Source organism: Morone saxatilis, unplaced genomic scaffold, assembly GCF_004916995.1.
Source record: "Morone saxatilis isolate NCDOM2014 unplaced genomic scaffold, NCSU_SB_2.0 Contig17, whole genome shotgun sequence".
Taxonomy (NCBI): domain Eukaryota; kingdom Metazoa; phylum Chordata; class Actinopteri; family Moronidae; genus Morone; species Morone saxatilis.
This window is the reverse complement of record NW_023339729.1, coordinates 2678212-2689912: the sequence shown is the minus strand read 5'-3', so window position 1 is coordinate 2689912 and position 11701 is coordinate 2678212. Positions and strand designations below refer to the sequence as shown.

The 11701-nt window shown below is 40.3% G+C and overlaps 1 protein-coding gene across 1 annotated transcript in view; it reads left to right on the top strand.

The window, feature by feature from the left end:
• Positions 1–11701, top strand: part of sorcs3 (sortilin related VPS10 domain containing receptor 3) — a 219956-nt gene that overhangs the window by 134752 nt on the left and 73503 nt on the right. The window lies entirely within an intron of this gene.

The window sequence follows — 11701 nt, the reverse complement described above, 5'->3', positions numbered from 1 at the left end:
TTGTTGCATTAAGAGACGAATAAATTGATTGGAATGATTCAATTGGAAGTGTACCAATTGGACAGTGTTTCTATTTTACTCACTGACTTTAGTGCCTCATTATTACATGGTTCTTCAAAAACTACCTTTCAAGCAGCAAGTAGCAATTTACAACCTTGGTTCTGACATTGTGAAACATTTACAGGAACTGTAAAGAGAGCTTAACACTGTAAATGAATGGTAAAGTGTAACCAATCAGAATGACTTAATCCTTTCCAGTTTTCGTATTCATATGTTCATTTGAAGTATCACATTAGAAAAGGGTTGAAAAGTTTTTACTCTAGTTGCTTTTTTGAAAAAGAGTTTTCTGAATAAGTTGTTGTGTAGCAAACATTGAGCTCACATGGCTGATCAGCTGTTTCAGCTCCAACAGTCTCCTCATCGCTTCCATGGCTCGAGAATACATCCATGATTGCTCTATATGAATCTGATGGAGCCTACCGCGGATGAATACATGAAACAAACACAAATGTCATATTTCCATCCTGTCTTCTGCAGTTTTTTTACAGCTTGAGGTTCGACTTGCACTTTTTTAATTAAGTCTTTTTGTTGCGCCCTCTTCTTCTTCTTCTTCTTCTTCTTCAAATAATCACATTTCATTTTGCCAATTTACTTAAAATCCAGTTAAAATTTGTGATACACTTGAAAACACAGATGAGTGTTTCTGTAAAGAGGGGCTCAGAGTGGGGAATGTAGCAGCACTATGTTGTTGCACTGATGGAAATGCTGCATACACCATGCAAGCCATTACAGTAAAGGTACTAGTAATTTGTTTAAATGCCTCGGCTTCATTTTGGACCAGCCCTTTTTGATCTGAACCGAGCCGAGACTCATTATCTGAGACCTGGCTGTTGCAGGGTTTGAGTTTAAGCTTTTATTTTAGAAGTAATGGTATAGACTACATTAGCCAAAAACAACATCAGTCCCTAAAAGTGATCCTCAGCCTCCCATTTTCCTTACCAGTCTTCATCATGGTGTCACCTTTACTGAGCTTTGTCACACAGTATGGAGCTCGGCACACCATCCTCACACAGGGCTCTGAGATTGTACCCAGCAAAGGTCTGCCATTAAGGTAAATGACTCTGACCTGAGAGCCAAAGCTATCGCCCTGCAGGGGGGACATGGTGCAGCAGGGCGATGATTGGTAAACAGTGGTGGCTGTATTAAACCTGTCAACGGCAAAGCTTTGAAAAGGTCGTCACTGCACGAGCCAATGTCAGGCTTTTTCTTGGCAGAGTGGGTTTACAGGGATGTGCTCAACGGATGAACATAAACACTGATTGTGTTCACCAGAATTAAAAGCCTATCTTATTTTGCATCTTTTAATTACATGCAGTATATTCCACAGAATCCTTTCCTCCTCTATAGCCTCACATCTACCTCTAAATCTTTTTTCCACACATTCAGTCACAGATAGCGAAAAAAAGAAAGTCTAAAGGATCAAACTTTAATGTGAGCACCAATACTTTGCTCCAGCAATAAAACGTAGCATGAAAATCCTGCTGCTGCTATTTTCGACTGCAGGAGTAAATTAAGACGAAAAAGGTAGCCAGGTTGAAGGAGTTCAAATCCTTGTGAAGTCTGGGTGGGAGTTGAAAGAGAGGTGCTGTCTGCCTTTAGCCAAGGTTCTGGGCAAAACATAAAATTATTCTGATGGATTGTAGGAAGTGAAATTTGCTCACCAGTCTTTGCTTTTACATCACTCCATGTTAATTAAAAACAGCCCTTAGCAGCTTGCATTATCTATAAAAATTACGCCGTATACAAAATATGAGGTGTGCCTGGCTTGCCCATTAAATAGACTCTCTAGATCAATAAGATAATAACAGCTATTGATCTCACTGATTAAATACATCAAGCAGCAGAGTAGAAAGTTCAAGAAGGCAGAGGCGGCTGAGACTAGGCAACTCGACATTAACAAGGTATTTGGGGGTCAGTACTGGCGATGAAGACTACAGGTATTACGAGGAAATGACTAATGTGGCTGGAATTTGTATTATCGCTAGGACACCTAGGCACCTAAAGCAAGGCATGATTACATTTTCATTCCACTCACCGAATGTGTCATCCACAAACTGCAACTGCCTCCCCAGGGTTGTTGTTGCAAATAAAGACTATATTCTTCATCTAGTTAACGAGAAGAGGTTTACACAGATATTATTGGTTGCCTAATTCGACCTGATTTCCCCTCGCAGCCGTGACACTTCTTCTCGACTGTTGAGCCAGCAGCGAGAAGCTTTAATATGCTCATTTTCAGCTTGTAAACGGCTAATAGTTTTCAGACTGGGTCACTCTGAATTTAATCAGCTGTAAGTTGGTGCTTAGCCGTGGTTAAGTGCAGCCCTGAGGACTTAACTTTGACGCAGGAGTGAAACTCTTTAGTGAGACATCAGAATCCATGTCAGGACAAATAGGCTGGAGTGAAGTATTTGTCGTAATTCTTGATTCTCTTTTATGACTCTTTTTTTTAGAATTAACATTCAGGTCAGTCCCCTCCTCGACTAAATGCAAGTATTTTTAGATTTAGGACTCTTATTGACCTTTCTAGGCTCTTATCTCCTGACTGTGAGGGGTTTGTGGAGACAATTACTCATTGATGTAGTCCCAAGTTGGCTTCTGAGAATAAGGCCAATGTTGCTGCTGCCAAGTGAGTGAGTTATGTAAACAGGCTGACACAGAAGAACAGTAGAGGGAAGAAACTCCACACGTAGAATAAATAGGAGTTGTCTCATTTTATTCTCTGAGAGCTGTCTGGTCCCAGTTGACTGGATGTTAGGGCATTTAGCCTAAAATCCTTTTTTTCCCCCTTTTGGACAAAAGAAGAACAGGCATTTTTCTAATTTCCTCACATATTCATGAGAGACTTTCTTGCCCTTTAGCTGACACAAAAACTGCAATATTCTTGATGATGTGTTGGCAGATATTAAGCAGCATTGGAGGGATTCTGCAGAGAAATTCATTTATTCAGGTAGAAAGAAAAAAATTCCCTCAGCAGCGGGATTGTAGTGATTTGTAAACAATAGGTTTCTATCACAGCAGTGAACATTACCACACCTCTGCTCACGCCTCAGTAAATTTGAGAGACAAGGCCGTGACTCTCTAATGGACTGTATAGTGATTAACTCATCCAATAATTGCATCAGAGGCAAGGGTACAGTGTTGTACACTGTAATCAAACGTTGTTTGCAATCAGCTATTTCCTTGTGTGAATTTGACCTATGACAAAATGGAATATTTTTCCAGCGACTATTTGTCGTTACTCTTTATTATCTTTATTACCATCATTATGATCCCCACTGTTCCTTGGGCTGTTATTAAAGAATGCTCCAGCGTTTTAGTGTTGCACTTCTCTTCTGAGAGACACATTAAAAGAGAAACTTAAAATTCTGTGCAGCAGTGTCTTGACTTATAGTCCCAAATAAGGGTCAAGCTCCAAAAAAACACAAGACACATAAACTTCCCATCATGCAACTTGATAGCATCTTATCAAACAGTTTTCAATTTCCAAACCTCCATGGGAATTATTATTCATTTTCAGGTTTTTGGTCATAAACTAGCTAGTAGCTATTGGACAACTTTACATTTAACCTGATGATGGTGGAAGTGTCAAAAAGTTGTTACAATTCATCCTGAGGGGAAATGAAGAATGCCCCCTTTTACCCCAACTATTGGTTGGCAATCCATCCATTTCACATAACATGACAAACGCCAACCTCATAGTGGCAGGAGGAAAATTGAGAGGATCACCCAAGTAGTTGAGATACATAACCTTGGAACCATGAATTTTGTGGAAATCCCTGTTATAGGTGTTGATGATGATATTTCACTGGATAAGTACAAACTTTGATCCACTGATGGCTCTCGATCAGGGTTGTTGTTGTCATCTCATAGGAGGGCCACTTCAAAGTTCAAGTACTACAAGAAAGTAGAATAGTCTACAAATATTTCCATCATACTTACACACTACACATACATCATACTTAACAAACAATGCAAACAGCAGTTTCTATACATTGTGTGTGTTTCCTGCTGGCCTGCTGCAGTCTGACCAGCCTGCAGACAACACAAGTTGAGCACTGACAAATTGAAATTCCCCTTCCTCACATTTGTTTTGAACCCCAAGCAGCAAATAACCCAACTTGCACCTTAGGGAAACAAAGAAAGCCAGCAGTGTGTATTCACAGCATGAGCATTGAGTTTAATGAGTACTGGGGCTTTCATGGTTCAGCTCTAACGTCATAAAGAGTCCTCCACATGGAAATGCAGTGCATATTCACACCGTACCGCAATTGCATTACCTTAAGACGGTACACAATAAACTCTAGGTCCAGGCAAACATTTAATTTGTGTGTTTGTATTTTCACTGGAGGAGCAGCAATTTATTAAGGCTGAGGCTGCTGTAGCGGGGAACTGGTGTCTCGGTGGCTACAGCAGCGATACTGAGTATGAACTGGAACACATATGGGATTCAACCAAAGCTCTCCATGGCACTGGGTCGACAGCCTGTTACAGACAGAAGGATTAATGTCATTAGTCAAGTGATGGATGGCTCGGAGTCAGACAGTAATAATACAATAGATCATGACTAAATGATCAGAGAGGGAGCTGTCTTTGGCAGGTTAACTCTAGATGGTAGAAGTATGCTTCGAAAGGAAAAAAAACGTGGGCAGCTTATTCAGGGTCATAAACAGTTTTGTGAAAATGCATTCACTATCAAGCAGGGAGTAAAACCAAACAAAAAACACAATTATAAGCCTAAGGTAGAGGGGGCGGCAGAAATGAAAACTTTATGATATGAACTTGAAAAGGAGCAAGATAGTGAGAGATGACACCAGGTCAAGCATGGCTTGATTCATCAGGAAATGTTTGATTGTGTTGTTTTTTTTTTTGCATCTGTCGTGATGAAACAGGGGAAGGAGGTCTGAAATCAAAGGGAAATTATGGATACAGCAAAGCACTGACGGCTTCATGGCAAGGAGAGGCAGACAGAACAGATGGAGTAACTCGTTCTGATGGAATAGTAGATACGTATTGTCACTCCGTTGTCAAAACAGCAGATGGAGGTGTGCTGCCAAGCTGACAGTGGGGTGTATCAACAGCAATGAGAAGAAACTTTTCTGCTACTTGGTAGCCCTTGCTAAAGATCATTCTTTGATTAAAATTGATTTCATGAGAACAAAGCCACTATTATACAGTGCTTTTGGGCTTTTGTGCTGTATATTAGTTAGTTTTTGTGTTGCTACAAAATGCTGTTATTGTGAAATTGTATATAAAACATAGATTTTTGTGATAGCTGCCTTTAGCTACCCTGCAAAGTGGGATTACCAACTGCCCAAGGGCCCTGCACTCATAGAGGCCCCAAAAGTCCCAGATTTCATTGCATGCCAATTGATTTTAATTGCCAATTTGTTAAGGAACTTGTACCACTTAAAGTACAAAATTATCAAATATGCTTTATTAACTAATATTGCAGCACTATACTGTAAAGGTGTGCTGTGTCAAAATCTAGTTTTAAAACCTATGGTTTGGGTAAGAGACTGTAAAGGAAGGATGACCGGTCATTCTTGACCTTGGAAACAAAACCATCTCAGTTCAAGGTCCATTAACCTGCTTTTAAACTGTAACTTTATCAAATGGTACTCAACAGCTGATATAGTGGTTCACTCGGTTGAACTACATGCATTCAAATCTCCTATGATTCTAAGCACATATCCTCCATGGCTTAAACGTTGATGGCTCTTTAAGGACCATTATAGAAAGTTCCAGAACAGGCGGTTGAATTGTCAACTATTCCAAGGTCAAGAATGAAATGTCAACCTTCTTTATAACACCCTTTCCCCTAACCCTAAATCATAACCCTTGAAACCTAAAAGCAGGGGAAATAACTGCTTTGTTCAATGCACTGAGAAGGTTATAGAGCTGTTCTACCATCCAACAAGTAGTTCTGATGAAGCATCCTGGCAGCTTAACCCTAACAGATCAACCGATCAACAGTGGTTAGCTAGGATGCTGTATGGCAGACCACAGTGGGATTTCTTCAGTGTATCTGGAGGTTAGGTGAAGGTCATACTCTTCCCTGAAGGACAAGCAAAAGTGAAAGTACAGGCTAGTCCCTGCCTTTGAATAGGTTTAGGTTTAGTCTCTTGCCCGGTGTCTTCTGAAGGTGTGTAGAATTCGGTGCCTGCAGGAGGAGACTTTGATATTTCAACATCTATATTATTGTTTATGTGTCTTAAGTGAATCTTGAGTTGAGATGGTTTAGTAAACTGCTCTGAAGAATGAGATGTCAACCTTTCACCTTAACCCTCAACCCAAAACCTATGAAATGTCAACTAACACCCTAACCTTACACCATCTAACCACAACCTTATCCTGGGGACCAGGCATGCTTTCCTGGTTGTTTTAGACAACTGCTTTTCTCTCAGAGACTATGGTTTATTGGTAGAGGCTAGTCTCTTTGCCCTTGGTAAACACCCTGTGTCCTCTGAAGGTGTTTACAATTCAGTGGCTGGAGAAGAAGCCTTTGATATTTCAACATCCTCTGTAACCTTTACATGTCGCTTACATGGCCACTGCCCTCCTCAAGCTGCGTTGGCCTGTCAGTCCAGTTTTTACACATCATGGAAGAGAAACATTGCTGTCAGTTGCGGGGCTGCTGGCAGGTATGTGTGTGTGAGGTGTGAGAGAGGAGAGTGGGGGGTGAGAGAAAGGTAGGGATGAAAGAATGGAGGCAAGGAAATCAACCAATAAATGACAGCAAAGGAAGACTGATGGATCATGCTTGAATCCCTATTAAATAACTCATTTCTATCTGTTATAGAGGCTTTGCTGACATCCTCCATTGGCGTGACAACAGATTAATAGATATCAGTTGATCTGTTTGTTGGCTTGTTTATCAATTTTCAAACAGGCCTGCGGTGTATTCCCTCATCGTCTGCACCACTGATGCTGCAGCCGAGCCAAGCCCTGATATGACACACTAGGTTAAAATCATTTCTTAGAATCAAACCCATTCCCTTTATCACATCGCCAGAGGTAAGGGAAAACACTTGAACAGTTTGCATGTTTAGGTTCTGTTGGGGGTGACAATTTACATCATTGACTCCTCTTGTCTCTGTGGCAGCTGGCAGCAGAATGGATGCAGGGTCTTCTCTGAGCTGTTCTCTCACAGCATGGAGTCGAGGTGCATGTGTTTGAGCTACAGGTAATTGTGACTTATTTCAGTCACCATCATTCCACAAGTGAGCCTGTCAGTGTGTGGAAACACAGGGCACAAAGGGGGCACAAAACATAATTTACCAAACCATGCCTTGAAAGCTTTTGTCACCCCTGTAAGCCAGCTCCGCATTGTAGAACACACTGAATTAGGAAAAATAAGTGCTTTAACTTTGAATCCATTCAACTTCTTATTGGAAGCTCCCAAGACATTATTGGTTTACTTTCAAAACTAAGGAGAGTCATTGAAAATACTGGATTTATTTGGAACAAAGCAAACACAAGCAAAACAATTTCAACTCAAGGTCAATTTATTTCATTGCTTCTTGTTATTTGAGCTTTCAACTGTATCACACGGTCAGCAGATAAAGTTTGCTCAATTGTCTTTGGAAAGTTTTCACAAGTCTGAGCACTTGGAGGACTTTTGTGTAAAATTGCATGTCCATGATTGAGAGCTTCAGATCAGTTGAGTGAGTGGGTGAGCTGAGATTGTTTTGTCAACTGCTGCTGTGATGGTCAAAACATCAAATGGCAACCTATCCCTTTAGCCCTAACTCCAACCCTAACCCTACTAATTCCAGTGTTTTAGCCCTAGAAGAAACTAGTCCCAGTAGTCCCTTACCTCACACATTCTGAGATGTTCTGCGCTCTATGATTAGCTTTTACATGTTACATTGGTTTAGTGGTGTCTTGGACGATTTATAGCTACCTCCACCTGAATAATGAGTAGCCTTCTTTTTAAACTTAAGATACATTTTGCTCTCATTTTTAAAGCATGGCTTTTACTTGTGATGAAATCTTTATATTGCAATTTTCCTACTTTCTGGTTTCTGAATGAGGCGGCTGTAGCTCAGTGTGTAGGGACTTGGCTTGGGAACCAGAGGGTCGCTGGTTCAAGTCCCACAGACCACAGTATGCATGTATGTAGGTCAAATACTAAATAATCGGTGAAGGAAGTATATGAATACCTCCTTCACCGATTATCAACTCATGACCTCACGTAACCCGTTCTTACCCCAGGTCATCAAATACTGCCAGACAATTTAAATGTTAGGAAAAGATTGTGGTTTTGGTTAAAATAACTATTTTATGTTACGTAAATCGCACATGACTAAATTTTTACTTTTGTTTTCACATGGGACACAAAACCCGGTCTCCTGGGTGAAAGTCCTGTGTTTGCTTGCACTTACCCCACCACTTGCAGGTGCGTACTCGCTCTTTATACTATGTCACCTGATGCAAATAGGCCAAGGGGTGTGACAAAGTGTTGGTATTTGATGACCTGGGAATGAGAGCGGCCTGCCTCCCGATGCTGCAGCTGCCGGTGTAAAGTTGTCATTTATCATTGTGTCATTCTCATTGTCTCCTTCTGAAGATGCTTCTTCCTCTAACTCATAATTATTATAAATGTTGACAACACAAATCAGTTTTTTCTTGTTGACAATGTCAACAAAAGTGTGTTGGTGTGTTTTGTTTCATATTTGTAGTTGGATGTTGGATGAATTATTTATGAAGTTTGCAGATTATAGACAGCAAGTTCCTTGTATTTTTCTGGGAGAAAGAAGGGCTGCCTTAAAGACTAAAGACGGAACTAAAGTCTACATACTAAATAAACACCACAGATTAGATGAAATACTGAAACACTGATGAGGTAAGTATATTTTTAGGTAGATATAGGTTAAATTGACCTCTCCAGACCTCTGGTTATATGTGATAGAATATTTTTATCCTGTTGTGCTTTAACAAGCTACTGGTTATACACGCAATCCATGGTTTGGTTTCCCAGTACAACAAACGTTGGCAACAAAAACTGAGCTAAATTCAAGGGAGTAAGAGTCATAAGGACAATAGTATCATTTTTTTTCTATTGTTAATCCACCCCAGGTAACGTAGAAGCATTTGTTCTCTGGATTTAAGTTCATTATGCAATATGAATTATTCAACATGCTCCAAATGCCTAATGACTGCCGTTCATTCAGTTTTAGAGGTGGTAAAATTTTGCTGATGTTTGTATAGCCTTTGCCAGAGATCCAACCCACTGACTGAAGTTTCTTCTGGTCTACTTGCAGGCATTATGCAAAAATAAAAATAATCATTAGATTGTTGTTTTAAGGTATTTTTTTATTTTTATTTATACCTCCTTTTCAGTGCTGCAATAGTTCATTTGGGTTTTCAAACACAATCAACCAAAAGCCACTCAATTTTTTTTTTCTTTCGTTAACCAATTTCCCTGAGGCTGTGACCTGTTTGTTTATCACCACCCCAGGACTTGCATTTTGGGACATTAGTAATTTACTAATTGGAGTGTGAAATTATAAGGAGTCTTCCATTATTAAATGCCATTGCACAAATAGGGAGGAGAGGATCAAAGATTTATGGTTCAAAAGTGCTGCGTTACCAGAAAAAAAAATCTGCAATTTCCACCTCCTCCCAAGCCCATATAGTCTCAACCCCATTTCCCTTTTCCTTTCACAATCCCCCTAATGATCGTAACAGGCCTTGGAGCCCATAAATCTGAACAGTAGGGAAACTAAGTGTCTCATCATTATGCAGCCTCCACCTATCCGCTCAAAGAGCATCCATGTAAGGCCCCCAGGACAGCAGCGGCACTTGTTTAAATCCAATCTCATTTCAGTGAGCTCTTCATCACTTTTTTCCCATCCCGCACCTAATGACGTCCCTGTGCCATATTGTTGTCTTATGTGTAATGGGGATAAGCTCAATTACTCTTCCGCTTGACTAATGGTGATGACTGAGTTAAGTTGACTGAGTCATTTCCAGTTGAGGTAATGTTGTTGCTGGCACTTGTTCCCTGAAGAAATTATGAAGTCTTTAAGGAGGCTTCTATTGGATGGCTATCACCTCGCTAGGATTGAGGTTTGAGTGTACACCTGTTCATGTCTGTGAATAGATAAAATCACAAAGCCATTCATTCATGTTACATGACAACACTGATTAAGCCATCCAGTGATCTGTTATATGAAACACACTTAAAGTGTGCCTTACTTTTTTATACAGTACAAGGTGACCTAGAACTGTAAGAACAGTTGGAAACCACAGCTCAGAAATAAATCAGAATTAGAAAAACCTGTCCATCAAATGCCGATAACAGAAATTTATATAGAAATTTTGTCTTTGACGTGGCTCATGCAGGTAGCATAAAGACAAACATGAATAAAGGCACCCATGTTATAGTTGTCAATTTAATTAGTTAAATTAAAAGACCAGAATCTGGACTGTGGCACATGGGTGGAAAATGTTTTCCTTTAGCCTGTATCCGAACCTCTGAATTACCATCCAAATCAGAAAAAACAGAAACAGTTGACCAATCAAACTTAGTTGGGATTAAGAATGGGGACTTAATTATTCCCTAACTACTGTACATGAAAAATACAGACAAGCATGGTTGAGAGCGAGACAGCTTTCCAGGTTGTTGTAAGTCCGCTGAAGAGGAATATCTACTTTTAAATGGAGACATTTATTTTCAGCCAGTGTGAAATTAAGTTAACCTAGAAACTGCTACTGAATAGTTTCTGAAAATGTTGTTTTTTTGGCAGATTGGCCACATCACGCACTACTGATTAGCTCGAAACAAAACAAAAGAGCATCTCGACCCAACAAGAAATCAGCTACAGTGTCAGGCTGAATGAAGGAAGTGAAACTGAATGGCAATTCAGCTTGATTGTCGGTCTACTGTTAATCAGACACTGTTAAGCAAGCAGTTTTATGCTTTCTTCTTCTAAAAATAATTAAATGTTGTGTTCATGTGAGATTTCAGGGGTTGCCTTGTGATGATGTGACAATGACAAGTGACAGGAGCAACCTTTACCATTTGGTTATTATGGGTTTCCCTAACCCTACCCACAGGCCTAAACCTAACCAAACCTTAAAGGACCCATGTGTGGCATGGTTGTGTTTAAGGTTGCAAGTAACTAAACACCACTGGTGTCTGTTTTTGACGACCTGGGAATAAGAAGAGGCTGTGAAGTGCGTAGGAGAAACTACGGTGTCTGCGAAACTTGCAAAGAGCCCTATCTAGAGCCAGTGTTTGGTTTGTCAGATGTTTGTACAAATAGAGGGGGTTAACTGGGTAGAACAGCATTTTTGTGCCTCAGGGGCCACTAACAGGTTAATCCTGACATGTGTCTACAGTACCATTCAGTTCCATGAAGTCTGTACTGTGTACAAGTACCTTGACGTATGGATTTTTTTCTTGTCAGTCTTGCAGTAAATGTACAGGGAGGTTACAGTGTTAGCCCGCCGTCTGTTCAGCTGTCGACCAATCGGAGGCTGTGTTCCTGACTGGGCATGCGTGTGACGGCTCTGGTGTCAAACGCACTGCACAATGGAAGAATAGAATAGAATAGAATAGAATAGAATAGAATAGAATGCCTTTATTGTCACTATACACATGTACAATGAGATTAAAAGCCAACTTCAATAGCAG